The sequence below is a fragment of the Apodemus sylvaticus genome, chromosome 14, assembly GCF_947179515.1.
Source record: "Apodemus sylvaticus chromosome 14, mApoSyl1.1, whole genome shotgun sequence".
Taxonomy (NCBI): domain Eukaryota; kingdom Metazoa; phylum Chordata; class Mammalia; order Rodentia; family Muridae; genus Apodemus; species Apodemus sylvaticus.
In genome coordinates, this window is record NC_067485.1 from 87,074,511 (window position 1) to 87,101,861 (window position 27,351).

Genomic DNA, 27,351 nt, shown 5'->3' on the forward strand with positions numbered 1-27,351 from the left:
AGAGGCAGGTGGATTTCTGAGTTTGAGGCCAGCCTCGTCTACAGAGTGAGTTCCAGGACAGCCAGGGCTACACAGGGCTACCCTGTCTTGGAAAAACAACAATAACAGCAGCAGCAGCAACAACAACAATAATAATACACCTTAAAAAAGCGAGTTTGCATAGATGGGGTGGGCAGTATTGGTTCTAGAAGACATGGTTTATAAAAGGAGAATTTCACTATCTTCCTTACATGAGAAGCTTCCTTACAAGTTATTGGTTAGGGAGGCCCCAGAGGCTCAAAGGAACATAGGTGACTGTCATTGCCTTTGGTCACCTAACACAATTACAGAGTAAGATCCTGTTGCTGAGGATGCCACACTCTTTGGATGCAGGACATAGAGAAACCAAGGTTAATCCAACTTGAAAATGTCCTCGTTGTTGGCTCTACAGGCTGCTGGAGGAGGAAAGGGAGGCACCAAGCGTCTCACCTAGCACCGGACCTTGCATTACCACACTGACCTACCAAGCAGGATAAGCCCACTGGTATAATAGTGGCATAGCGCTTAGGAGAGAAGTAACCGCTTTCTGATTGGATTTAAGCCCTGTTCCTGTGGAGAGAATATCATGCCTGCCGTAAAACGACAGTGACCCTCCCGTGACTGAGGAGATCACAGGCTGTGACTAGAATCTGCCATTATTATTTTGCTAAATGGCTATGCTGTCTAAGTAAGGTCTAAATGTTTACGTACACACTCAGAGACCTGGGCTGCTCTCAACCTTAGTTGGAGAAGGTCCTTTTTGGCAGCGGTTGCAGTCAATGGAGAAGAAGTATGCATAGCTGTTTAAGAACTAAGAATAAGAGACAGAGAACTTAGGTGTCCTGAAAGGGATACTTAGGGGAACGTTGCAGGAGAGGGGGCAGAAAGAAGGTAAGGGCCAGAGGACGGGAAGAGTACCATGCAATATTGCTTTTTGTACGTGACATGGCGATGCACACTCATGGGTTCACAGTAGCTGTGATCATCTGCAGAAGGCCTACACAAGGTTACGCTAGCCAAAATTCTGGTATAAATGGGAAGTGATCTCCAGGCCCCACCACTTCCTGAGGAGCTACTGTTTTTGTTTGTTTTTTGAGAATGTGGTCATTGGCAAGTTTCCTGTGCTCCAGAGGAAGACGTATATACGTCTGAACAACACTAACTGTGGGGTTATCAGCTGGGAAAAGCACTCACTTCTCAGTTCCTTGGCCAGTACTTACCATTTAACTGGGCGGGACAGGGCGTGTGCGTTGTGTTGCTGGTTGCAGAATACACTGATGCGGGCCTGTGAGATAGTCTGCTGGCAAAGGCACACGCTGTGTGCGAACTCTGATGATCTCAGTTGAATCCTTGGGATTCATCAACATGATGAAAGGAACAAATCAATTCCCACCTGAGAGTCAATTTCCTCTAGCTAAAAGGTGTGTGTGTGTGTGTGTGTGTGTGTAAAGAAGAAAGTTTCCCTTCCCCTCATCATCTCTATTATTTTTGGATACATATACACATTCAGGGAAAGAAAAAGTGAATGTTTAAAAGTTTAAATAGGGTATAAGTGATGGGATGGGATTTCTCTCTTTTTGTTTTGTTTTTTGGGTTTTTTTTTTTGTTGTTGTTGTTGTTTTTTGGATTTGTTTTTTTTTTCCAAGACAGGGTTTCTCTGTATAGCTCTGGCTGTCCTGGAACTCACTCTATAGACCAGGCTGGCCTCGAACTCAGAAATCCGCCTGCCTCTGCCTCCCAAGTGCTGGGATTACAGGCGTGCGCCACCACCGCCCGGCTTGTTCTTTTTTTAATTGAAAAATAAAATAGAAATATTTTATGATAGAATTGAAGATTTACATGGAAAATATTTCCAATAAAATTATAGAAAAATGTAGAAAAACATGTTAAAATTGAAGATTATCATGGAAAAATTTTATATAGATATAATAATGGTAGGTATAAAAGTATTCCTAAATTGATTGAAAGTGGAATTATTCCAGGCAGTGGCAGCACATGCCTGTAATCCCAGCACTTGGGAGGCAGAGGCAGGTGGATTTCTGAGTTCGAGGCCAGCCTGGTCTACAGAGTGAGTTCCAGGACAGCCAGGGTTACACAGAGAAACCCTGTCTAGAAAAAAAAAAAATCAAACAAAAAAAAGTGGAATTATAAACATTTTCTGATAAGCTTGAAGATTTACATGGAAAATATTTCTGATAAAATTGAAGAAATATATAGAAAAACATGTTAAAACTGAAGATTATTATTGGAGATTATACAGATAAAATGATAGGCATAAAAATAATTCTAGGTTGATTGAAAGTAGAATTATATAAACATTTTTAGGTAAAATTGAAGATTTACATGGAAAATATTTTTGATGAATTCAAGAAATATGTAGACAAACACATTTAAATTGAATATTTCATGGACAATTTTACAGATAAAATGGTAAATATAAGAAAACCTTTCTAAGTCAATTGAAGATAGAATTAAAAACATTTTGTGATAAAATCAGAGATTTACATTGAAAACATTTCTGATAAAATAGAAGAAATATATAGAAAAGCATATTAAAATTGAAGATTATCATGAAAATAATGCATATAAAATGGTAGACATAAAATTATTAAATTAATTGAAAGAAATTACAAACATTTTCTGATAAAATTGAAGATTTACATGAAAAATATTTCTGTTAGTCTATGTCTTTTTATTGGGAAATTGAGTTCATTGATGTTAAGAGATATTAAGGAATAGTGATTGTTGCTTCCTCTTATTTTTGATGTTATTTTTATGTTTGTGTGGTCATCTTCTTTTGGGTTTGTTGGAAGAAGATTAATTTCTTGCTTTTTCTAGGCATTTTTCCCTCCTTGTGTTGGCATTTTTCCATCTGTTATCCTTTGTAGGGCTGGATTTGTGGACAGATATTGTGTAAATTTTTTTTATCATGGAATATCTTCATCTATGGTGATTGAGAGCTTTGCTGGGTATAGTAGTCTGGGCTGGCATTTGTGTTCTTTTAGGGTCTGTCTGAGATCTGCCCAGGATCTTGTAGCTTTCATCGTCTTTGGTGAGAAGTCTGGTATAATTCTGATATGTCTGTCTTTATAAGTTACTTGCCCTTTTTCCCTTACTGCTTTTAATATTCTTTCTTTGTTTAGTGAATTTGGTGTTTTGATTACTATGTACCAGGAGAACTTTCTGGTCTGGTCCAGTTTGTTAGGCGTTCAGAAGGCTTCTTGTATATTCATGGGCATCTCTTTCTCAGGGTTATGGAAGTTTTCTTCTACAATTTTGTTGAAGATATTTACTAGCCCTTTAAGTTGTAAATCTTTGCTCTCTTCTATACTTATAATCCTTAGGTTTGGTCTTCTCTTTGTGTCCTGGAGTTTCTGGATGTTTTGGGTTACAAGCTTTATGCATTTTGCATTTTCTTTGACTGTTGAGTAAATGTTTTCTTTTCTTTTGTGATTTCTTTATTGTTTCTACTTCCACTTTTAGATCCTGGATGGTTTTGTTCAGTTCCTTCACTTGATTGTGTTTTCCTGTAATTCTTTAAAGGGATTTTTGTGTTTCCTCTTTAGGGGCTTCTGCCAGTTGACCCATGATCTCCTGCATTTCTTTTTATTTTGTTTTTTGTTTGTTTGTTTTGTTTTTTTTCGAGACAGGGTTTCTCTGTATAGCCCTGGCTGTCTTGGAGCTCACTCTGTAGACCAGGCTGGCCTTGAACTCAGAAATCCAGCTGCCTCTGTCTCCCAAGTGCTGGGATTACAGGCGTGCACCACCATTGCCTGGCTCTCCTGCATTTCTTTAAGGGAGCTAATTAAGTCTTTCTTGAAGCCTTCTATCAGCATCATGAGATACGATATTAAATCCAACTCTTGCTTTTCCAGTATGTTGGGTTATCCGGGACTTGCTGTCATGGGAGAACTGGGTTCTGATGTTGCCATGTGGCCTTGGTTTCTGTTGGTAGGGTTCTTGTGGTTGCCTTTCTACACCTGGTTATCTCTGGTGCTAGTTGGCATTGTTGTCTGTGGCTGGAGCGTGTTCCCCCTCTGGGCCTGTAAGCCTGTCCTTACTCCTGGGAGACCAACTCTCTTCTGTCAGGGTCTGCACAGAAGGCTGCGGAGCTGCCGGCCCCATGGTCCCTGGTCAGTATGGTGGCAGAAAGACTTCCCTCCCAGTTGCTCCCCTGATCTTACGTCCCAGGATGGATCTCTTGTTTGAGTCATGCTTTGCAACAGTGTTTCACACTGAAGCTTCCCAGGCACCCCTGGATCTCAGTGATCCTTCTGGTTCACCTCCTTGAGCTGCTCAAACAGTAGGAGAGAGCCATTGCCCCTGGCTCTGATTGCCAAGTCTTTACTAGCTCTACAAAGTACATAGAGGACCTAGAAGGGAGATAGGGCCAGAGGAAAGGGGGGAAAATAAGCAAGAGTTGATCAGAAGTAGAAGATAGGCATATGAGGGAAAACAGAATCACAGCTTTTAGAACCTAAGATGCTCTGGATCCTAGATTCTTGTCTTCTCCCCTTCTCCCATTGTCCCCTTCTCCCCTTCTCTCTCCATGCTAGGAATGGAAGCCAGGCTTATATGTCAGGCAGACACCCTATCACTGAGCCACATTCCAGGGGATTTATAGGAAAAACCACATATGAAACACTGACTTGGCTTTCAGTAAAACCTGCATTGTATAGAGTGTACAGGCTGTGCTTTATTCTGGCATAGACTGAGTGACTCACCTAATGTCTTAAGAATGCGTAGTACACTAATGTAATTGGAAAGTTAGGGTGTCTCAATCTACAGGGTAGGAAAGGCAAGGGACAGGGCTGAAATAGACTGTTTTCACTAGTTTGTGAAGACCTTCTTTTTATGCAATAGTAATGTTATCCTGCAGAAAGACAACAAGGAGCCATGAAGATCTTTGTTGACAAGATGAAGAAGATATATTTGAAGGAAATACCTGTTGGTACTCTGGATTAGGTAGACCAGTTGTATTGCTCTGACATACCCTGAGATCTTAACAGCAGGCAGAACTACCAGGACCGGTAAAGGTTTTAATGGTACTGATATTGTGCATGCTTTCCACTACAAGAGGCAATCTTTACTTGCAATTTATTATCTTTAGAAACACATCTATGAGTAGGGCACATAGTGTCAGGCAGAGCTTGCAACTTGGGAGGTAGGAGGCAAAAGAATCAGTGTGAGCCTGTCCGTGTTAAAATAGTGAGAACTGCTCTTTGAAGAAGAAACACGTCTGTGAGAATAATTAACTCGGAAATAGTTTTAAGCCTAGTAAAGTGCAACAAGGTATCACATAGACGGTGGGTGAGATGGCTCTCTTAGTAAAGGCCCTTGCTCTGAGGTTTAAACACCAGAGTTAGAGCATCAAGAACCAGAGGGTGGAGGAGAAGATACTCTTACAAAAAGACGCAATACATGAGAGTTCAAGAAGCCTTCTTCCAAAATGTAGTCTTCAGCATTTGGAAAACGTTCCTAGAAACCAATGAACAGAACGGGTGTATGGTGACCGTGGATAGTTAGTTCCAAGAGAGCCTTTTCATTTGGGAAAAAAAAATCGTACAACTTCGAATAATGAATTATAGAGAGTAAGCAACCGGCGCATAAACGTATATAAGTAGGCAGCAAGTTTTAAGTAAAGTAAATGCAGCATTTTTTTTTTTTTAAAGAAAATTGATAAAGGCAATTCTCAATTCTCTGGGAAGCGACAAGAGCAGGTTTCTTTGCTTATCTTGATCATTCTTGTCTCACACTGAAGTTGGGGACGTTTAGAGAAATGCTGGACAGGAGTCCAGGTCCTGGGGACAGCGGGTCCGGAGCGAGGGGTGCACTTTCAGGACACCACTAGCCTGGCATGGTCCACGAGCCAGCACTTGCTGACAAGAGGCCAAGCTGCTTACAACTGGTGCTCCGTCAGCTACAGGGCGGGGCTTGCAGAATGGGCGGGGAGAGACGGGGTGTGCGGCGCGCGCAGCAGCTCAGGGCGGGACGGGGAGGGGCGGGGCGGGGCGGAGGGGGACCGCGTCGTCGTGCGCGCACGCGCCAATCACAGATGCCGCGAGATGGGTGCGCGCGGAGAGGCCGGGGAAGTAGAAGGGAGGACTCGCGTCCCCTCTTAGCCAATCACTGCGCAGCGCCGCCATGACGCTAGGCTCTCTCTGGGCGCCAAACGCCAGTCGGCGGGCCGGGTGGGTGAGGGCGCCGGGGTAGGGCGCGGGGCCGCGCGGGGGTGGGACTTCCGCAGGGCCCCGGAAGTGGGATCTGTGTGTTCTCATGCGAACGGGAAGGAGCGTTGGGGATCTGGAGTCTCGAGGTTGAGACATTTTCGGGCCCGAAAAAGGAAGGATCAGCTGCCGTCGCTGCCAAGCCCGCGCCCGCCCTTCTTTGCTGTCTTCGGCCCGGCCCGGCCGTGCCGCCTTTTCTTGCCGTCTCCCTCCTCGGCCGTCCCCGCGTGTTTTGCGCGGTCGCCGGGCACCGGGGCTGCGGCGACGAGCCCGCGGGCGGCCGGTCGGGCGGGGCGGGCGGCTGACAGGTGAGCGGGCCGTCCTCGGTCACCGACAGGGCGGCCTTCCTCCGCGCCCCGTGCTCGGACCCGCGCCTCCACCAGCCTGTCACCGGGCCGCCATCTTCCCGGAGGGACTGGGCCAGTGGCGGGCAGGGCCGGGCCCGGGCGGGGAGGGGACAGCACAGGGCCGGGGCCCGGTTGGGGCCGGCGCTGGGGTGGACAGAGAGAGGGGCAGCGCCGTGGAGGGAGCGGCAGGGCAGGCCGAGCAGTGGCCGGGCAGCCCGGGTTAGGCTGCACCTGGGAGGACCTGCGGGCCGGGGTCAGACCTGACCGACACGGCGCTGGCCTGAGAGGACTGGAGCGGAGCGAGACGTGTGCAGAGTCGTCCCCCAGGCCCTCGAGGGTTTGCCTATGCAGCCCGAGGAGAATGGGCTGGGGTCGCAGGCCACCATCGCCCCGAGGGCGGGCAGGCAGGCGGGCGCCCGGGACCCGCAGTGCGGCGCCGGGGCCTCGCCCCCCTCGGTCCCGCCGGAGACCGGACAGACAGCCGCGCTCGCTGCTGTGGAGAGAGATGGCTCATTAGGGAATCGCATTCCTTTAGAACCAGGAAGTTAGGATCCTGTTGCTCGTGTGTGTGTTTGGAATGCCGCTCCCTTTTCCCTTTACACTCGATAGACTTGAGCGGGTCCGACTTTGAAATAGTTAAGAAATAAAAAATCAAATGTGAAGACTCATGGTAACGTCTTAACCACCTGCTTCTCAGTGGTGTATAGTAGAACATTAAGCTTGCTTCAGAGTTGAGGTCATTGCATCTTGTGACTTTCAGTGAATGTAATCTTGTTAACCCCCTCATTTTTTGGTGTAAGGTGGCTTTGAAATTTGGACAGACTCGAAATGTGAGAAAACAACCCGGAGAAAATGATCTCAATCTGCCTTCCACTCCAGACTTTCTCTCTGGCGGTGGAATACTTTTGTCTTCATCATAAACTGAAACTTTGAAGTTTTCCGTAACTGAACAAACGAAGAGTGCTTCAGTGGAGTTAGTTTGTAGCACACAGTTAAACAAGGAGTTTCAAATAGAAGCAATAGCAACTACAAGTGTTTCTTTTAGGATATTTAGTTACTCTCCTTTTCAAATTGAGTTGAATATTTATAATGCACTTGCAGTTTGTTTTGAGTTGGTGGTTTGCAAGACCACAAGAGGAGAAAGGAGTGATGGGTTTTGGTTTTGGTGGTCTTTTAGTATATTATGTATGTTTTAGAATATTATGTGCGATTTCTATACTCCCCTCATTTGGTTGGCTTGCCTTATTTACAGTCACGGTTAATTTACAGAAGTCGAAATGGTTGAGGCTTTTCCTTTGTGTTTAATATACTAAAAGCCAGTTTTGTAGTCAAGCTGTACAAGAAATAGTTTAAGGAGATTTGTTGGAATTGCTAAAGTAGAATGTTCTCTGAAAGTTTATTTTATAGTCAGTACATTTTCTCTTAAAACCTTCATTAGTTAGAAATATATTTAATCTCATATTTTGGAATACTAGTGTGACTTGAGTTGACTTCTTTATATGGGTATAAATGGCATGGCTTCTCAGTCATTAGAAGATATCCTGAATCACCTTTAATCCCAGCACTAGGGAGGTAAAGGCAAGTGGATCTGAGGCCAGCCTGGTCTACAGAGCAAATGTCAGGGCTACACAGGGAAACCCTAGAAACCCTAGAAAAACCGGGAAAAAAAGTTATTTTCTTGGTGACTAAAATTCTCATCTGAAAAGTTTCATAAGACTGAGGTAAGCATGAAGCACGTAGATGTTTGTGATTTGTTATTTTTATTGTTACTGAATTCCTAATTTTGATATTCTATCTTATAGCTGTCAATTTTAATTTATTACATGCCTTGATCACATGTCTTTGGCATAGAAGATAGGTTCTGAGGCAGCATATAAGTTTGGAGAAAGGTGCTATACTATATGTGAATAGGATCCAGAGAGAAAATAGATGATTATAATGGTTGTAGAAGTTTGCTAGCCGTGCAGTGGTGGTGCATGTCTTTAATCCCAGCACTTGGGAAGTAGAGGCAGGTGGATTTCTGAGTTTGAGGACAGCCAGGGCTACACAGAGAAACCTGTCTCGAAAAAAACAGCAAACAAACAAATCCCAAAAAACAAAAGCAAAAAAAGAAGTTTGCTAGCATTCATTTTACCACATTTTGTAAAAGAGTGGCTGAAATTATGTAGCAGCAATGTAATAATAAGGGTCTGGGGGCTTGCCCATTTTGTAAAAAAGAAAAAAACCTGAGATTTGAAGAATTAAATTTATGTGACTTACCCAAATATGTACAAATCTTGACAAGATGTATTTGAACTCCGTGGAAACATACTTCACAGGTGGTTACCTGTTTTCATGAAGAAGTCTTCACAAAGTTATATGAAACGAAATTCTGAAATTTTAAGTGAAAGTTTGGATATCAGCTTAATGGTAATTACAATAAACTGCCTTCAGGAAGCAGCAAGTACTCAGATTTATAAACTTTTAGACGTGGTTGATGTTAGCAGCCAAGAAAGGGCTGATAGACTCCTCTGTCGTTTTTATGTCATGGGACATTCATAGTTCTGCTGAAATAGGAACTAGGATTATAGTCTGGGTTTCTATGATGGTCTTTGATGGGCTGCCACTTGGGGTTAAGGTTTGTACCTCAGAAGCCCGTTCGCTCTTATAGAGTACTTAACTCACACGCAGTGCTCTTGTGGATTCTCTGAGGTTTAAAGTATATTCCTTCCTTAATTTCAGATTAGTAGAAGCAGAAAAATTGTAGTTTCATTTTCTAATTACTACTATTGAACCATTTCAACCTTTTTCTTTTTTTTTTCTTTCTTTCTTTCTTTTTTTTTTTGTTTTTTGTTTTTTGTTTTTTGGATTTGTTTTTTTCCGAGACAGGGTTTCTCTGTATAGCCCTGGCTGTCCTGGAACTCACTCTGTAGACCAGGCTGGCCTCGAACTCAGAAATCCACCTGCCTCTGCCTCCCAGAGTGCTGGGATTACAGGTGTGCGCCACCACCGCCCGGCTTTCAACCTTTTTCTAATGGAAGGAAGGAAGTGCAGACGTTGGAGCCGAGTCTGTTAAGGGTCACTGCTGCAGTTTGCTTATGTTCTTATTTCATGTAGAGAAATCTTGTCTTGTTGCAGCTTGTTTTTGTTTTTCTGTGAGAGTTCATTTTAGAGTACATAGGAAGTGAGTCTATTACTATCTAAGGGTTAAATTCATGAGTCCTTGGTTTAGTTTGTTTTGCTCTGACTGACTTGGCAGTACAGAGGATTGAACTCTGGTACTTGGTTATGCTAGGCAAGATCTATACCCCCAGCACTCTTTACAAAAATTCATTTTTTTTAAAATTTAAGGCAAAAATCTCACTAAGTTGCCCACAGGCCGTTCTTTAACTTGCTATCCACCCATCTCAGCCTGACAGTAACTGGGATTCCAAGCATGCACCACCAGGTCAGCTAGTTTGCTCTCAATTGCTAGACTTGTTGATGTTTTGGAGCTGATGTTTTCTGCAGTTACCTTAATTAGAAAGGGTTTTCTTATTAGGGTATGGAATTGGAATAGTAAGCCTCTAGATTCCCTTAAGAAAAGGAAGGGCCTTCTGTTCAGCCGCCAAGGACTCTTGCTCTCAAGCCTGCTTACCTGAGTTCAATCCCTAGAACCCAGATGGTAGGAGAGTACCTATTTCTCCAAGTTATCATCTGACTTCTGCACACACAATAAATAGATAAATGTGAAAACAAAACCAGAAGAGAAGGAAGATAAATTCCAACTTGGAAATATTTCCCCTTAATATTGTGCTTTTACAAGTTGCTTTATTTTCCCATGTATAAATGTCTTCCTTGGAATGGGGGAAAATTATTAGCTATGCTTCCTTCCTTTCCCTTCCTTGATCTCCTCCTCCACACCTTTTGTCTCTGTGCCTTTATAAAGTCTGTCTTTGTACCTCTTTTTTGTGGAAGCTGTCATGACCCCTATTTTAATCATGAAGGATTTGTATTGGAGTGATACTGCTGATTTTGTGATCTTTTTCTTCCTTGCTATACCTACAACCCTAGCTAGTTTCTGAGGCCTAGGCATTTGAAAATATTTCGTACCTAGCACAAATGAAAAACATGCTGCTTTGTTATTTTTTAGAGGTAGCTTAATATTCACTGATACAAGACTGAAAATATCCTTTTGAAGTCTGCCTGCTAAGTCTTCCTTAAAGCTTCTTATTCAGGGCACTTCTTTGCTGATCAGAATAAAATAGTCCTGTGTTTACACAAACTGCTTTTGCCATCTCCATCCAGATACTGCCTTTCAGGCATGTCCCGGTTGATTGACCCTTCCTAGAAACTTACCAGGACTTCTCTAAGATCCATGACTTGCCCACTGTAACCTAATGTCTGTTTCTTCATTTTCTGCTCCACCTTCTCGACCTTCTTCTCCTTTGTTCCGCCCTTCCCCCCACAGTGTTGCGGTCCTGGCGCTTGGTAGTTTATCTGCTTGAAATTGGATGTCCACCCCACTCCCCAGGATGTATTTTTTGTTTTTAAGTTTTGCTTAGTTTCTTAATACTTTGAATAATTCCTGAAGATGGCTCTTTAGGAATCATTGCCAGTTTCTGAGTTTAGACTGGGTGCTTCTTACTTGTTGCATCTTATTTACAACACAACTCAGGGACATTATTATGGGGAAGTTTCCGACTGTTTTCCCCCTTGAGTTCCTGGTGTAATGAGGAATGGAGACATGGCTAGGGACGTCCTCCAGGTGTGTAAGAGGCATTGCCGACCACATGTCTGTTAACAAAATTGGACACCTGAAAAGGAGATATCGTCAAGTTTCTTCTAGTTTATAAAGTTACTTTTACAAAGTTTTATCTGACCTTTCATAGCTGTATTTAATGGATAAAATGGTTTAGGTGCAGTAACTTAACTATGGGACCTCAGATTTCACTGTCTTCAGTCTATAAACTTAATCTCTTTAGGTAGGTTTTTGTTTGTTTTTCCTTCTGTCTTTTGCTTTAAAATTAAATTATTTTTAACAAACCCCAAGGTAGTTATAGTATTTCTAATATATTTTAATGTAATATTAATGTCATGTACACTGGCATTCAGATGCTGTGACGGCTACATGGTTCCTTGACAGTGACAGTTGTGATAAATGTTATGTCATGGTGGCCCTAGGCTCTCTTTATCTCCTTTCCTTCCCGCATTTTTCCTTCATCTTTCTTACAGAACTATAAAATGCCATACACAGTGTTTACCTGTAGTCTGTTTTCTGTACTCATATAAACACCATGACATATACAAGGGTTTTTTTTTTTTTAATTTTATTCATTGGTGTGAATCCAGATCCCAGAACTGTATCAGACATAAAGTGCCATAAATGATGTGTATGTATGTGTGTGTGTGTGGGGGGGGGTGTGGGTGTGTGTGGGTGTGGTGGGTGCGGTGGGTGCGGTACTGGGGAAGAAACCCTGTTTGTTCTAGGCATGTGCTCTGGAGCTCCTCCCTAAGGAATTTAATAAACTCCAGCCAGTGATGGTGAATAAAGCAAAATATTTGGTCTTCATTTGAAGACCATCCTGGTGTTCGCTAAAGTAGGAGTACAGCCACTTAACCCAGTGTAAAAGGACAGTGTCCAACAGGTCAGAGATGTGGGCCTGGGGGGAAGAAAAGGAGACTAGAGCAGCATTCTCAGAATGACATTGTACTGATTTTGAGGTGAGCAGGAACAAAGAGCTTGTGGCAAATTAATGTAGAAATGGCTTAATGGGGTGAAAAATCGGGAAGAAGTAGGCCTTGGATGTCCCTGTGTAGGCTGAGGATTTTGTTGTTTATCCTGAGAACATCAGGAAACTCTTGGAGTGTTAAGTAGTGAATTACATGATCAGAATTGGCTTTTAAAAATAATTGTTTGGAGGTGGTGAGGTAACCTAAGCAACCTAAAGGTGCTTCCACCAAACCTGACAAGCTTGAGTTGCCCCCCAGACCCCATGTGGATGGAAGGGAGAGCCAGTTCCTGAAGTTGGCTTTGTCCTCTGACGGCACATGGGTGCTATGGCCCGAGCCCATATGCAGTCATAAGTAAAGATGGTAAACACTTAAGAAGATGCTTGTTCTGCTCTGTGGGAAGTGATGTGGACCAGGCAGAAATAAGCTCACAGACAAGTACAGATTTCTTTTACTTCCCTTGGTCTTAGTTGAAAAGGCCCAGTTCTAGTCTACAGGCAGGGTAACGTGCTTAGATTCCTTTAGTTTGTGCAGTTCGAAATCATGCAGGCTTAAAAATAGTTTAAAAATATACCTTAACTCTGCTAGCATTTGTCAGTTGTTTAAAAGTATATTGTTAATTCAGATATTATGGAGGCAAACTAATTAACATTCTTTTTTTAGTAGCATCTCTGAAAAATGGGAACGTTTTGTTTTCACATTTCGGAAAGCTTAGTATTTTTATTGTGGGTTGATTACAGTGTAGGTTGCAAACTCCTTGGCCAACTTGATGTAAAGTTACAGGTGGCTTCAATGTTACTCTTGTTGAACAGTTTCAACATTGATTTAAAAAAAAATACCTTGTACAACCTTTCTATAGGCTGGGTGTGATGACCACATTTGTAATCAGAGTACTTTGGAGGTAGAGGCAGAATGAGCAGGAGTTCAAGGCCTGGGCTATATGAGACCCTGTCTCTGGGGTAGGGGAGTGGTGTTAGTCTGTAAAGTCTTAGTATTTTTTGAGCCCTTCTTTCTCTTGGTTGATTACAATATATCCTTATGTTTCATTGTTGAGATTTATATCCTGCTAGGCATTTTCACTTGAATTGAATTTCTCTGCTTTAGTAACAGTAACCTCTAAAAGGACTCCCAATTAATTTTTAACCAGGGTCTGTACAAAGGGAAATTTTTGGTCAAGTTGGAGAGCACTGAATCTTCTTCCTAATAGCTTATAAGGGATCAGAAGATTTCCATTCTTGAGGACACTTTTATGGGGTGTAGTCTATTGCTTTAATCACTTAGTTGTGACTGTGTGAACAAAAACTTAAAAGTAGACCTAAAGTATTGTTGGAAAAGTGTGCCTTTAAATATTTAGAAAAGTAAGAACATTTTAAAAAATGCTTTTAGGAGGTAAAAACATTTAAAAGACAATGTATAATATTTAAAATTTCTGTTAGTGTGTCTCAGGAATTCTGTTTATGTGAGTACTTGGTTTTATTCTAAGTCAAAATTGCATGGCATAGTCATTAGGTTCTGTTACCTTAGTGGATGACACCCATACTTTCCCAGGTACTGCTATCATGCCAGAATGCAAATTAGTGTTGGCCTTTAACAGGTCAGTCGGAGTACAGACTAGTTTCGTGTATGAGTAATTGGTGAGTCAGCAATATTTGCTTCTTTACACCTTTAGGGAGGGAGAGAACACGAGGAAGACCAAAGGGTGAAACACAAGAAGCTCTGTGCCCAGTGATGGGCGTGTGTTCTGTACTCTTGTACAGCTCTTATGTTTTTATGTTCATGTTGATAAACTTAAACCTCTTCTATTGAAAATGTCCTTCAAGAGTGGCTAATTTAGGGTGAATTAAAACTAAACACAAAAAGATTGGAGGTAAAAACTAGAATTGCCAAAACCAAAAGTGCCAGAAGCACTCAGTCATAGAATTAATTCCATGACGTGAAAAATTCAAATTGTTTCTACAGAATACCGCCCAATTCAGAATGATGGTGTTTTAGTAGGTTTCAATCAAATCCAGGGACACTCTTGGTGTACTGTGTCTTTTAAGTTCAGAATATTGAAAGTACTTTTATTGTGTGTTATATAGTGCATATGTGAAACTCATGAGGTTACAGTTCAAGATAAAAAAAAATGTACTGCGCTGGGCGGTGGTGGCACACGCCTGTAATCCCAGCACTTGGAGGCAGAGGCATGCAGATTTCTGAGTTCCTACAGAGTGAGTTCCAGGGCTATAGAGAGAAACCCTGTCTGGGGGAGGGGGGGAATGTACTGATATATTTGCATATCCATTGTATACCAAAATAATGTCAGCTCAGTTTTATGCAGAGGCAAAAGAAATTCTGGATGCCCAGGTTTCAGTTTATGTGGAGGTGACATTAAATTTATTTAAGTTACCAAATGCTTAATATTAGCATAGCATTTAATAAGCTTTACTCTAGTTTCATGAGGTTTTTTTTTTTTTTAAAACAAAGGCCAAGTTCAAAGGTCTTTTTAAAAAAGGTTTGTTTTTTCATATATGTGAGTACGCTGTCACTGTCTTCAGATACACCAGAAAAGGGCATCAGATCCCATGACAGATGGATGTGAGCCACCATGTAGTTGCTGGGAATTGAACTCAGGACCTCTGGGAGAGCAGTCAGTGCTCTTAACTGCTGAGCTATCTCTCTAGCCCTGGTTCATTAGTTTTTAACTTTGTTGTTATCTGTCTGGAATTACTAGATGCTCATATAGTGTTAGGTAAAAATTAGTATCACTTTTAGGTATTGCAGTCATTTTCTGAGATTTTGAGTTTTGTTAGGTCTACATTCTTGCCAGTTGAAATTTGATAACTAGTTATCAATTGCCAAAAAAACAGTATCTCATTATAGGATTTTAGAGCTCTGAAGAACTTCTAACCAGAAGTTATACTGGTTGGAAATACAGCTAGCTGGTTTGTGAGAGTTAGGATGGTAACTCCAGGGTTTGGATATGGAGCTGGGCTGGCCTCCGACTCAGACCCTGGCTCTTCTCCAGTGTAGACCCCTCTACCCCAGACTCACTACACTCTAGCTGCATGCTCAGTCAGAACACTTGCAAGTCTGTAAAAACAGCCTTGGCATGGGCAAAACATACTGACTTTATTTCTGTTGCAGAATTTCAAAGAACCATTTTAATTTTTAAAGCAAATTAAAAATATTTATTTGCTTTGGGGATAGGGTAAGTGGGGTAGGTGCCTAGAGGCAAGAGGCATAGGATTTACAGGGAGTTGTAACTACAAGTTACAGGCTTATAAGCTGCCTCATGGGGATGGAACCCAGGTTTTTGGAAGATCAGTACATGCTCTGAATCGTACCCATTTTTCCAACCCTAAAAGCAGATTTCTTAAAGAAGCTTTAAAAAAGATTGAGGTGGTATTATTTGTTGCTTATGATAGGGTAGGTTCTGAAATGCAGTTAGGCTGTTTAATTATTACTAGAGTGTTTACCTTAGAATGCTTAGCACAAACAGGAGAGGCTCGTCACTTCACCTAGCCTTTTGGTATAGTCAAGGTTACAGTGAGAGATGTGCAATACATAGCATGTGCCTATATAACATGGCATGCTATTTTATAGTAAGATTTTAAAAAATGGCATACTCAAGAAATAGTGTAGTAAATAAATAAACTAGTAAGGATCATACATGATCATTATCAAATATTATCTGTTCATGTGTTTTTACATACCTGGTAGTATAGTAGGCTTGTTTATATCAGCATTACTACAGCGGTGAGTAACATGTGCAATTAGATATTAGATACATTGCAGTAGCTACAGTAACGATAGGCAATTGGAATTCATATATATGTGTATATATTTTCTTTTTCTTTTTAATTGCGCATTGGAATTAGGCTAAGGTGGTGGCAGGGTTTGTACATGTGAGTACATGTGCTCACCAAGAGCAGAAAGAAGGTATTAGATCTCCAGGAGGTGGAGTTACAGACAGTTGCAATCCTCTTGTCAACGCTGGGAATCAAATGCCAGTCTTCTACAAGAGCATCAAGTACTCTTACTGAAGTATTTCTCCAGGGCCCTTCACCCTGAATATTTAGCTCCTTTGTAATGTATAGGGTCACCATTATGTTTGCATTATCCTTAACTTAAATGTTATGTAGTACATGATAGTATGTAGTCAAGGATAATTAAGGATTTTGTCATTCTAGAATATCCAGCATCCTTGATTCAGATTGTGTTGTGATTTAGCATCCCCCAATTCATATAATATAAACAGACTGGATTATAGTTTACCTTTAAGAAAGAGTAACTCAAGAGAAATTCATATTAATTTTATGGTATACTTACTAAAATTGAGTTCATTTTAGTATCTTTGGTGCTAACATAGGAACATATGTATAGGTTCAAAGGTCCAATGTCATAGCTTGCATTTTTGTGTGTGGCTTTTGTTAATGTTTTTAAAGACACAAAGCTTCATTCTGTAGCTCTACTCTGATCTTGTACTCATAGTGATCCCCCTGCTTCTGCTCTTCTAGTGCTAGGATTAAAGGTGAGTACAAAGCCCAGCTTCTGTGTTTTTTAAAAGGAGAGACTTGAGCTAGAAGGAATGTGAGTTTTGGGAGAGCTTTTCTGTGGTTTTGTTTGCTGTGTTCAAGTCAAACAACTGCTGTGTGTTAGGTTCTCAGTTTAACAAGTTTCCCCACAAAATTGGAGAGTTGAATACATTACAACAGCTCACAACAGTGTGCTTGTCTTATAATTCTGAAGACTGAATATCTATGTTTTTCATTCTTCAGAACACCTGAGGCCAGAGGACAGTTTGCTCTGCATTTTCCAGTTCAGAAAGACAGAAGTGACGTTGTTTTCTAGTTTCATATTTTCAAGCCCATAATGACAATACTAAACCCCTTGCCCCCCCAAAAAAGTCTTGTTCACCACCTTGGACTCAGATGATACAATAATTTGTATCTGGGGCTTATGTTAGCTATGCAAGCTCTAGCCACTTGGGGATTACCCATCTCTACTCCCAACATTCAGGAAGAACAAGTTGGAGGATTCTAAGTTTAATCCTAGTGTGTCTGATATAACAAGACAGTCTTAAAAAGAGAAAGATATTTTAGGCTCTGATGAAAAAGTTTTAATGTAATCATTGAAGCCGGAGGTATACCACAGTGTATATTAGTAGTTAAATTGATAGGAAGCTTGGAAGCTTCTTAAAAAAAAAAAAAAAAAAGCAAAACCAATGTCGTGGTCCTCAAGGTTGAGCTCAGATCCTCTCACTGGGTAGGCAAGTACTTAATGTGAGCCACACCCCATCCAGCTAATTGAAATTACAAGTACTGATGTGGATTCTCTGCTCAAAATTTATTATGTGTGGACTGGAGAGATGGCTCAGTGACTAAGAGGACTGACTGTTCTTCCAGAGGTCCTAAGTTCAATCCCCATATATAATAGGATCTGATGCCCTCTTCCGGTGTGTCTGAAGACAGCTACAGTGTACTCACATACATAAAATAAATAAATAAATCTTTAAAAAAATTATTAAGTGGTATATATTATCTATTAAAAAGGGAGTATAATCCTGTCTTGAGTTGTAACCCATTTGAGAAATAGAGTTGGCTGGGAGACAAACCTTTTACAGTACTAAGCTGAAGTGTTGTATCCCTTCTGTACATGTTAGAGGATATTCATTATGTTTTAATAGTACTATTTACACGGTTATTTTGGTTATTTATTTATTTATTTATTTATTTATTTATTTATTCTTCGAGACAGGGTTTCTCTGTTTAGTCCTGGCTGTCCTGGAACTCACTCTGTAGACCAGGCTGGCCTCGAACTCAGAAATCTGCCTGCCTCTGCCTCCCAAGTGCTGTCTCCACACCTGGCTTATTTTGGTAAATTTTAATTTGTCTGCAATTGTAATGCTTACTACTTGAAGACTGTAGTTTGATACTGTGGCTTTGTGAACAGTTTGGTATTTCAGCACTTAGGAATTTTAAACATGTTATGCACAAGGTACTGTGTTGTCTCCATTGTTCCAAGATGTCCTCACAGTGCTGTTGATGAGAAAATCCAGGGGAATGTGGTTGTTATGCCTGATGGAGAAGGCGTCCAGTTCCCAGGTGTCTTAGTCAGGGTTTCTACTCCTGCACAAACATCATGACCAAGAAGCAACTTGGGGAGGAAAAGGTTTATTCAGCTTATACCGTGGAAACATTGCTGTTGATCACCAAAGGAAGTCAGGACTAGAACTCGAGCAGGTCAGGAAGCAGGAGCTGATGCAGAGGCCATGGAGGGATGTTTCTTACTGGCTTGCTTCCCCTGGCTTTCTCAGCCTGCTCTCTTATAGAACCCAGGACTACCAGCCCAGAGATGGCACCACCCACAAGGAGCCCTCCCTCCTTGATCACTAATTGAGAAAATGCCCCACAGCTGGATCTCAGCTGAGGCTCCTTTCTATGTGATAACTCCAGCCTGTGTCAAGTTGACACACAAAACCAGCCAGTATACCAGGCAAGTGTTCATTGTACTTGAGAACATACTTTCTAGTTGGGTTTTTTAGCCTGTGTTCACTGTGAGACCTGAAAATTTGGAGTAGTTACTTGGTTCACAGTTGATTTTTTTTTCTGAAGAATTTAGTGACAATTGGAATATACAAATGAAGCATATTTGCGGAAAGGCTAAAGTGTATTTGTAGGTGTCTAGCTTGAGTATTTGGTCATTTATATTAAATATCTTTCCAGTGGGATAAGCTTTGAACAGATTTTCAAAGCAGCATTTTTACTTGTTCCTCCCATACAAATAATTGCTTTAGTATGTGTTTGCCATTAAGAGACTTCTTTACTGATTTGTTGTTTTAATATTAAATGAATTTTTAATGTCACTCTTTGATACGTAACTCTTAGATCTCAAGTGCATCCATGTATGCTCACATATGCATACACATAAATCTAGAGACTAAAATGAAGATGAAAATTTATTCAAAGTAATTATACCCTAAGTTACAACTACTGTCTTTTGTGTGTAACCCATCAACTGGAGTGAAGGTTTACTTGGAACCATCTCGTTTCCTGTGCTTTCTATTTTAATTGCTAGGCAAGTCTTCCCACACTTATTGCCACAAAAAAGAATGATTAGACACACACTTAATGGGTCTACTCTATTAGGTCCTGTTAGGAGCACAGTGTGAACAAGGCAGGCAGCCTGGCACGGATGTCTTTCCCTGTGAAGAAATTTTGGATTTGATGGGATGATCATAATTTGCTGTGCCATATTCCAGGATAGAAAGGGCTAGTAAGAGACATAATTAACTCAGGCCCTGTTGGGAGGAAGAAAAGTAATATCCAAATAGCTGCATATGTTTGTATTTCATCCCAAGGGCAGGCTAGAGATTTTGAACTGATCTGAGGAGGCCCATGTTTTAGGAAAACCAACTTGCCTTCTAGAATTCTAGAAAATGTAAGGAAACTAAGAAGTTAGGATAGTTTCAGAGGTACTGGCTTTCTGAAGAATTTAATAAGTTGCAATTTAGAAATGACCCTTTTCTGAGAAGAGACTATAGCAATCTAGTTGCAGGTTTTTAATTGGGTCATTTGCATATCCTTCAAATAGGGGTTATCAGGTTTTGTTTTAAAAGAACAATAGGGTTAATTACTTTATTTTAAACAACTGATATATAGGAGTCTGTCAAACCATATAAAGTTCACTCTGTTGGTTAGATAGCTGTCTTGAAATTTAGCATACAGTTGTGAATTAGCTTTGTGGAAAGTGTTCACAGGGGCATGAATCAAGAAGAGGCAGAAGCTCTGGAGCCCCGGTGTTTCTGATTGCATTCACCAGATTAGGTACTCTTCCTGTGAAATCTCAGGCACCTGCGGAATGGATGGAATGGACTGCTCTGCACTGTGGCTAATAGGCTCCTCCTCTGCAGGTGTCTTTTCTCCTGGCTGAGTTACCTCTTCACCAGAGCCTTAGAACCTTGTTCACATTGACCCTCTGTTAGTGCAGTTATATAATTTAATTACTGTAAATGGATACTGTATCTTAGAAATCAAAGTAGTCAAGAGAGAATTTTGACCATTTTCATTCACTAAGAAATTATAAATGGGGCTGGAGAGATAGATGGCTGGCTCAGTGGTTAAGAGTACTGACTGCTCTGAGTTCAATTCCCAGTAACCCAGTAATGGTATCTGATCCCTTGGTATCAGATGGTATCTCCCCTTTCTGGTATGTCTGAAGACAGCTACAGCATACTCATATACATAAAATGAATAAATCTTTTTTAAAAAGTTCTTAAATTATAAATATAGTGGAGGGTCTGGGGAGATAACTTAGAGCACACATGAAGAAGAGTTAGGGGCTGGTGAAGAGTTGGCTCAGCAGTTCAGAGTACTTGTTGCTCTTGTGGAAGACCTGGGTTCTATTCCTAGCACCCACATAAAACCACCCATAATGCCAGTTCCAGGAGATCTGCAGGCCTGCACTTGGTTCACATAGATGCATACAGGCAAAGCATTAATACATATAAGGTAAAGTAAATAAATAGGAAAAAGGAAAACTGGGTGTATGGTGTTGTGCTTGTATGGCCTGTTCTGGGGAGACTGATGAGGATCTGTGGGGGCCTGACCTATTTGGTAGTCCCTGTCTTGAGGGAATTAGCTTCTAATGTGTTTTTGAGGGTGGCATGAAAGGTGTCCACACACAACATACAAGATAATAATAATTCTTCTATAAACATTGTGTATTTAGATCATTTTCCATCTGTACTAGATGTGCTTTAAAGAAACAGTGATGTGTTATGGCTTATGTAAAAAGAACATCAATAGAAGGACCAGGTCTAGGGCAAAGATCAAAAGAAAGAACACACACAAACGTTCTAGTAAAGTATGCACACATTAATTTTTGTAACTGCTTTTGCAGTTCCTTTCAATTGCATGGGCTATAGAGCTTCTTACACTGCTTAGCACACAGGAAGAACATTTCAGGGTGGTTAAGAAAGAGTAGCTACAGAAGCAGAAGCACCAGGCCAGAGGGGGAGAAGGCAGAGCAGACTCCCTGTTTGCTGTGCTGTGCTGTGCTGTGCTGTGCTGCTCTGTGCTGTGCTGTTGAGAGATATAGCAGTGGTATTGCAGGGGAGAGACTGTTGATGGCTGGTGAGGCTGGAGAAAGGAGCAGGCTGTGAAAGGTTGTGCTAGAGAGGCTTGCTCCCAGGAACAAGGTCACAAGAACATCCAGTCAGGACTGACCTGTCTCTTATTTTAGTTTTCTCCTCTCCTGCACTTCTCATTTCACATCTCTTCTGTCTTTTGAGGCAAGATTGGGTTGCTTTTCAAAAAAAAAAAAAAAGACTTCTTTTTGTATGTATGAGTGTTTTTTCCTGAGCATATGTATGTGTATCAAACATGTGCCTGGTGCCCTTGGAGCCGGAAGAAGGTATCAGATTTCCTGGGGCTGCTTTGTGGATGCTGAAACCAAACCCAGGCCCTCTGCAAGTGCTTTGAATGATTGGGCCATCTCTCCAGCCCCAGGCTTTTTGAAACAGTTACAGCAGGAAATGTTGAAGATGGGGAAAGACAGAATAGGACCCAGACTATAGGTGGGGACTAACACAGGACCATTGTACCTCCAGTTACTTATTTGGCTTTTCCTAGAAACCTTTTTTTTTGTTTTTTTTGTTTTGTTTTTGTTTTTGTTTTTTTATTTTTGAGACAGGGTTTCTCTGTGTAGCCCTGGCTATCCTGGAACTCACTCTGCAGACCAGGCCGTCAAACTCAGAAATCTGCTTCTGCCTCTGCCTCTGCCTCTGCCTCTGCCTCTGCCTCTGCCTCCCAAGTGCTGTGATTAAGGCATGTGCGACCACTGCCCTCTCAAAACCTTTTTTTTTTTTTTGTTTGTTTGTTTTTTGTTTTTCAAGACAGGGTTTCTCTGTGTAGCTCTGGCTGTCCTGAAACTCACTCTGTAGACCAGGCTGGCCTAGAACTCAGAAATCAGCCTGCCTCTGCCTCCCAGAGATGAATGGGTTTTTGTTCCCAGAAGTTTCTGTATTAAAAAAGTTTAAAAAAAAATATATCTAGTTTATATTTAGGCACCTGGCCTTCACTTAGGACGTGTGATTTTTTTTTCCAGGAATACAGGATTATAATTGCTAGGAAATAGTTCCATATCACTGAAATATAAAATATAGATACCATATTTTATCTACATACTTTTATTTATATACAAACATTAAATGGAGAATTAAGGTTGCATATTCATATATCTTAAAGTAAGGTGGTTTATCGTTTATAATGCTGTTAAATGAGTTATTTATTCAGTTGTTTATTCAGTTATTCAGTCTTGTGTTATTACTTATGCTGGCATTGGACACTAGGGCTCAAAGTTGGGACTGCACGTGTAACCTTGATAACTCTCAGCTCATTTTAGTGTGCTGTTGCTTTTGGTTTAGTTTTGTTTTTTTGAGATAGGATTTCTCAGTTGCCCTGTCTGTCCTGGAATTCTCTGCAGACCCGGCTGATCTCAAACTCAGAGAGACCCATCAGCCTCTTCCTCCCAAGTGTTAGTGTTGTAGGTGTGCATCCAGCTTGGTGTTTAGTTTTCTAGGAAGGCGATTTGCATGTTCATGTAACAAGACTAGAGGACATAGAGTCAGGACTGTAATTTAGGCTATGAAGAAGAAGTTGCCTTTTCTGTAAGTGTCATCTGCTTTGTCAGCAAGTAACTATTCTCTTCTCTCGAGCTTCATAGCTTGGTGGGTTTCACAGCCTTCATCACCTGTTAAAGGTGCTCTTGCTTTGTCTGGGTTTGTGGACTCATTAATACAGATTAGAAGTATTTCAATTTTTCCAAAAACTGTAACATTTTGGTTGTTGGATAATCTTCCTTGGGATAAAAAAAGTAAAAATACTGTCTGTCTCGGGTGTATTAAAGTTGGTTTTGTTGTGAAACTCATCACTTAATGTGTTAGAGCAAAAGTGAAGACAGGTGTTCGGAAACTGTGCTAGGTATCTGAGGGCAGTCTGATTGATAGATGCGTGGCACTCCGCTGCTCCCAGGGTTGACTGGCCAACCTACCTGGCTTGGTGGATGTCCTTACTGTCCATGTGTGCTCCTCGGAAGTTGAGTGAAGAAGATGACTTGCCCTAGAGCAGGACTCATCTTTGGTGGAGTGTCTCTGAGTAGCTGTGCTCTCTTGCTTGACCTCCAAACCAGCTTTGAGGGATCAGAAACCTCAGATTTTAGGTCTCGGCTTTATCCCTAAGAACAGGCCTGCCTCTGGCAGAGCAGTTTGCGTATCTCTAGCTGGCTTTCAGCTCTAGCTTTACCCTTCTTTCTATGCTTACTTCTCCCCCCACCCCCACCCTCCAGACAGGGTTTCTCTGTGTAGCCCTGGCTGTCCTGGAACTCACTCTGTAGACCAGGCTGGCCTCGAACTCAGAAATCTGCCTACCTCTGCCTCCCAAGTGCTGGGATTAAACAGGTGCACCACCACTGCCCGGCTTCAATGCTCACTTCTAAGTTTTCTAAGTTTGCTTAAAATTTCAACCTTCACTGTTTGTATATCTTTGATTGAGACTCTTAATTGTGAATATACATTGGAATGGATGATGCGCAGCCTTTACAAAGGGTGAGGTGAACAGAGATTTTTTTTTCCCCATTCAACAGTTGAGTGATGATGAGTTCTCCATGGTAGGTTTCTTTTTAATTTATTATGATTATTAATTAATCATTTTATTTGGTTACATTTCAATTGTTATCCCCTTCCTGGTCTCCCCTTCATTAGCCCCCCTCCCCTTGCTTTTAAGAGGGTGCTCCCCCACTCCCTCCTCACCCCTCTAGCACACCTCTAGAGATATTCTCAGGCTTGAAGGTCTTCTCTAGCCACAGATTGTGAATTCTGTGAGACAAGCATGTACTGATATAACTGTCTTGTTCATTAAAACTCTGTGTTTTCACATGTAAATGGCTGAAGATTTTCGGAGAAATGTCAGTGGTCTCAAGAAAATGTTTGTCTACTCAAAGAAAAAAAAGTTACTAAAGCTGCCCAGTGAAGAAGTGGTGAATGTAAGGCACAGATAGAAAAGATTGGAGTCAGGAAGCCCTGCCGTTTGTCAGGGTAGCTGTAATACATGTGAAATGCTGACAGGTTATTCTTTCTTTCTTTGGATTCTGGATGTACTTTGTTTGACTTGTTTGAGACAGGTCTAGCTATGTAGTCCAGACCAGCTTCTAACTTGGGATACTCCACCCCTTAATATCTGGGATTACGGGTATATACCACCCTATGTTCATCTTAAAGAGATGACTTGAGTAAACAGAAGAACATACATTAATTGAATTGCAACATTGACAGCAAATTAGCAGGACCAAGTAACAGACTGAGCTCAAAGCCATGATGGAAGAAGACACAGACAAGCCAGGGCGCGGTTGAATTAGTAATGGGAAAAGTTGCATACTGACTGCTAGGTGAGACATGGCAAACCCTGACACATTCGACCTAGGGACTTTTTTTTTAAAGTCATCAGTAAACAAATGTCAGAATGTATTATAAGCAGGCAGGGATTGAGAGACAATTGACTTTTCACATGGGGTTTATTTAACATTTTGATTAAACCCTTTTCCTCTCTTACATGCTTTCCCAGTTTAGGTTAAATAAAATAATTATGTAGTCTTGAACCTTTCAGAGACTTAAAGTGTAAGGTATGGCATCTCCTGCTAGTGCTGTTTCCCTAATGACCAAGAAAGATAGGTGAATCAGTCAAGCCTGCATTTTAGGTTGATAATCCTAATGGGGTTGTCTCCTTTTCTGCCTGGCTTTTCAGTTGTGTGAAGTGTTGTAGAAACAACTTTCTCATGATTATGGAAGGAGGAGCACAGTACAGAGCAGAAGTGAGCCGTTGTTCTGAGGGAGAAGGGCTGCGTCCTGCCAGGCTGTGATTGCCCACGTGCAAAATGAGAGGGGTCATTCCTACTCCCAAATCCTGCGTGGTAGTGTTTTGGGTTTCCTTTAAACCAATACTGGAGTGGTGATTTGGAGTTTGTCAGAATATTAAAGTGTAATATGACATCTTCCCTAGCAGAGGCTTACCTAATGAGATGACCCAAATTCTCAGGTGTTTGTTTTGTTTTGGTTGGTTGGTTTATATTAAGAATGCCAGTTAAAAATGTTTTCAAACAAGTATTGTTTGTAGAACTTTGTGAATGAAAGTGAGGACGTGATGGCTCCTAGGTATAGTTGAGGAGAAGTGTTGTATTGTACATATGAGGGAGAGAACAGCCAGAGGCATCTGGAAAGGTCAAGACTGAACCAGGCCATGTGCCTTAGTTAGGGTTTCTCTGCTGTGAACAGACACCATGACCAAGGCAACTCTTTTAAGGACAGCATTTGACTGGGGTAGGCTTATAGGTTCACAGGTTCAGTCCATTATCATCAAAGTGGAACATCCAGGCAGGCGTGGCACAGGAGGGGCTGAGTGTTTTACATCCTCATCTGAAGGCTGCTAGCAGAATACAGGCTTCCAGGACGCTAGGATGAGGTCTTATAGTCCACACCCACAGTGACACACCTACTCCAACAAGGCTGCACCTTCTAGTAGTACCACTCCCTGGTCTGAGCATGCACAAACCATACCATGAGAGAAGTGGGGGCAAGTGGACCAAGACCAAGAGGCCCAGGGCAGAGTACCAAGAGCCCAAGAGAGTTTGTCGTCAAAATGGCTGAGTTATTATAGGAATCAGAAGGGAGGGGGGGGGAGTGTGGCCTCTGGCTGGAGGGGGGGGGGGAGGGGAGGTTGAGAAGTGCTGGGAGGAGCCGCAGGTGCTAAGTGGAATTTTCCCAGCTTTCCTTGGCTGTATGTCAGAGGTTCTAAATTAGCTTTTTACTGCTGTGACATTTAAAAATACAATTTTATTTGGTATATTTCTTGTGAATAGATTACTTTTCCAGTCAGATTTTGTTGTATCTGGAATCTGATTTTTATCACCCCCTCTCCCTCAGCACAAACAACTCTAATCCCACCATTGGCTGTTTCAGTAGAAGCACAGGTGTGCATGCATAAAAGGAAATTTAAAATAATCTGAAAGCTTATTGGTCATGTCTGATTAGGAGTACACCTGTGCTGGGTGCCAGTGCAAATGTACAATTAAGTACTGTGTTGAGATTGGGTTCATTTCTTTCATCTGCCAGTATTTTTGAGTAACACATTTACTATAATAATATTCGTTGAAGAGACTATTATAGAGATACCAAGTCTGTAAAAACAAAGAGCTAGAATAGCAGCCTTCCTGGAGTCAGCAGTCTTTTTTCTCTGTACATATTTCCACTATTGAAGATGAATTCTTATGTAATTTGTGTGAGTTGAAATAAGCAGCATTGCCTCCCCTGAGGAACTCTACATATTTTGTGTGTGTGTGTGTGTGTGTGTGTGAGAGAGAGAGAGAGAGAGAGAGAGAGAGAGAGAGAGAGAGAGAGAGAGAGAGAGAGAGAGAGAAAGGGAGAGGGAGAGAGGGAGAGAGAGAGAGAGAGGGGGGTGGGGGAGAGGGAGAGAGAGACACAGATAGACAGACAGACAGACAGACAGACAGAGAAACAGAGACTGAGACTGACACCAAGACCTGAATACCCATTCAGAATGATGCTGACAGCCAAGCGATGAGAGAATATGATCTAGCATATGATCTAGCAACATGGAGCAAATGAGTGAGACACTCCAGTTCTATCTTGTCTCACTTCCTTACACCTCTTTAGAAATAGAAAATTAATAACACTAAGAAATAGCCCTCTTTCCAGCCTTAAAATGCTAGCGTTATATTTAATAACTTGTTAGAACTGCTTTGACAATTCCTCCCCCCCATGAATTTACTTAGTTTCAAAGAAGTGAGGGTCTAGTAGGTAAACTTTCACTTATAAATACATTTGGACATTAAAAGTAAAAACAATTTGGCCTTTAAAATTGATTGCCCAGGGATCCATACAATACTTAAGGTAGGTGTGTAGTTGTGAATAGCCTGTGTTCTTTATTCAGGAAAACTGTTTACTTACCTAGTTGAATATTAGTCATTTACTTTTTTTAACTTATAAAATTTATTTGTGTGTGTGTGTGCATACT

General features: G+C 41.4%; 1 protein-coding gene across 7 annotated transcripts in view; it reads left to right on the forward strand.

Annotated features, from left to right (window-relative positions):
* Positions 1 to 6,253: 6,253 nt before the first annotated feature.
* The window catches only part of Larp4b (La ribonucleoprotein 4B), an 81,548-nt gene continuing 60,450 nt past the window's right edge, over positions 6,254 to 27,351 (forward strand). For 5 of the 7 annotated variants that reach the window (XM_052157689.1, XM_052157691.1, XM_052157694.1 and 2 more), the window contains exon 1: positions 6,255 to 6,553. The gene's annotated coding sequence lies outside the window, so the exon portion shown is untranslated. Of the gene's footprint in view, positions 6,554 to 27,351 lie in introns of all 7 variants that reach the window. The other 2 variants (XM_052157692.1, XM_052157696.1) reach the window with 1 other exon arrangement.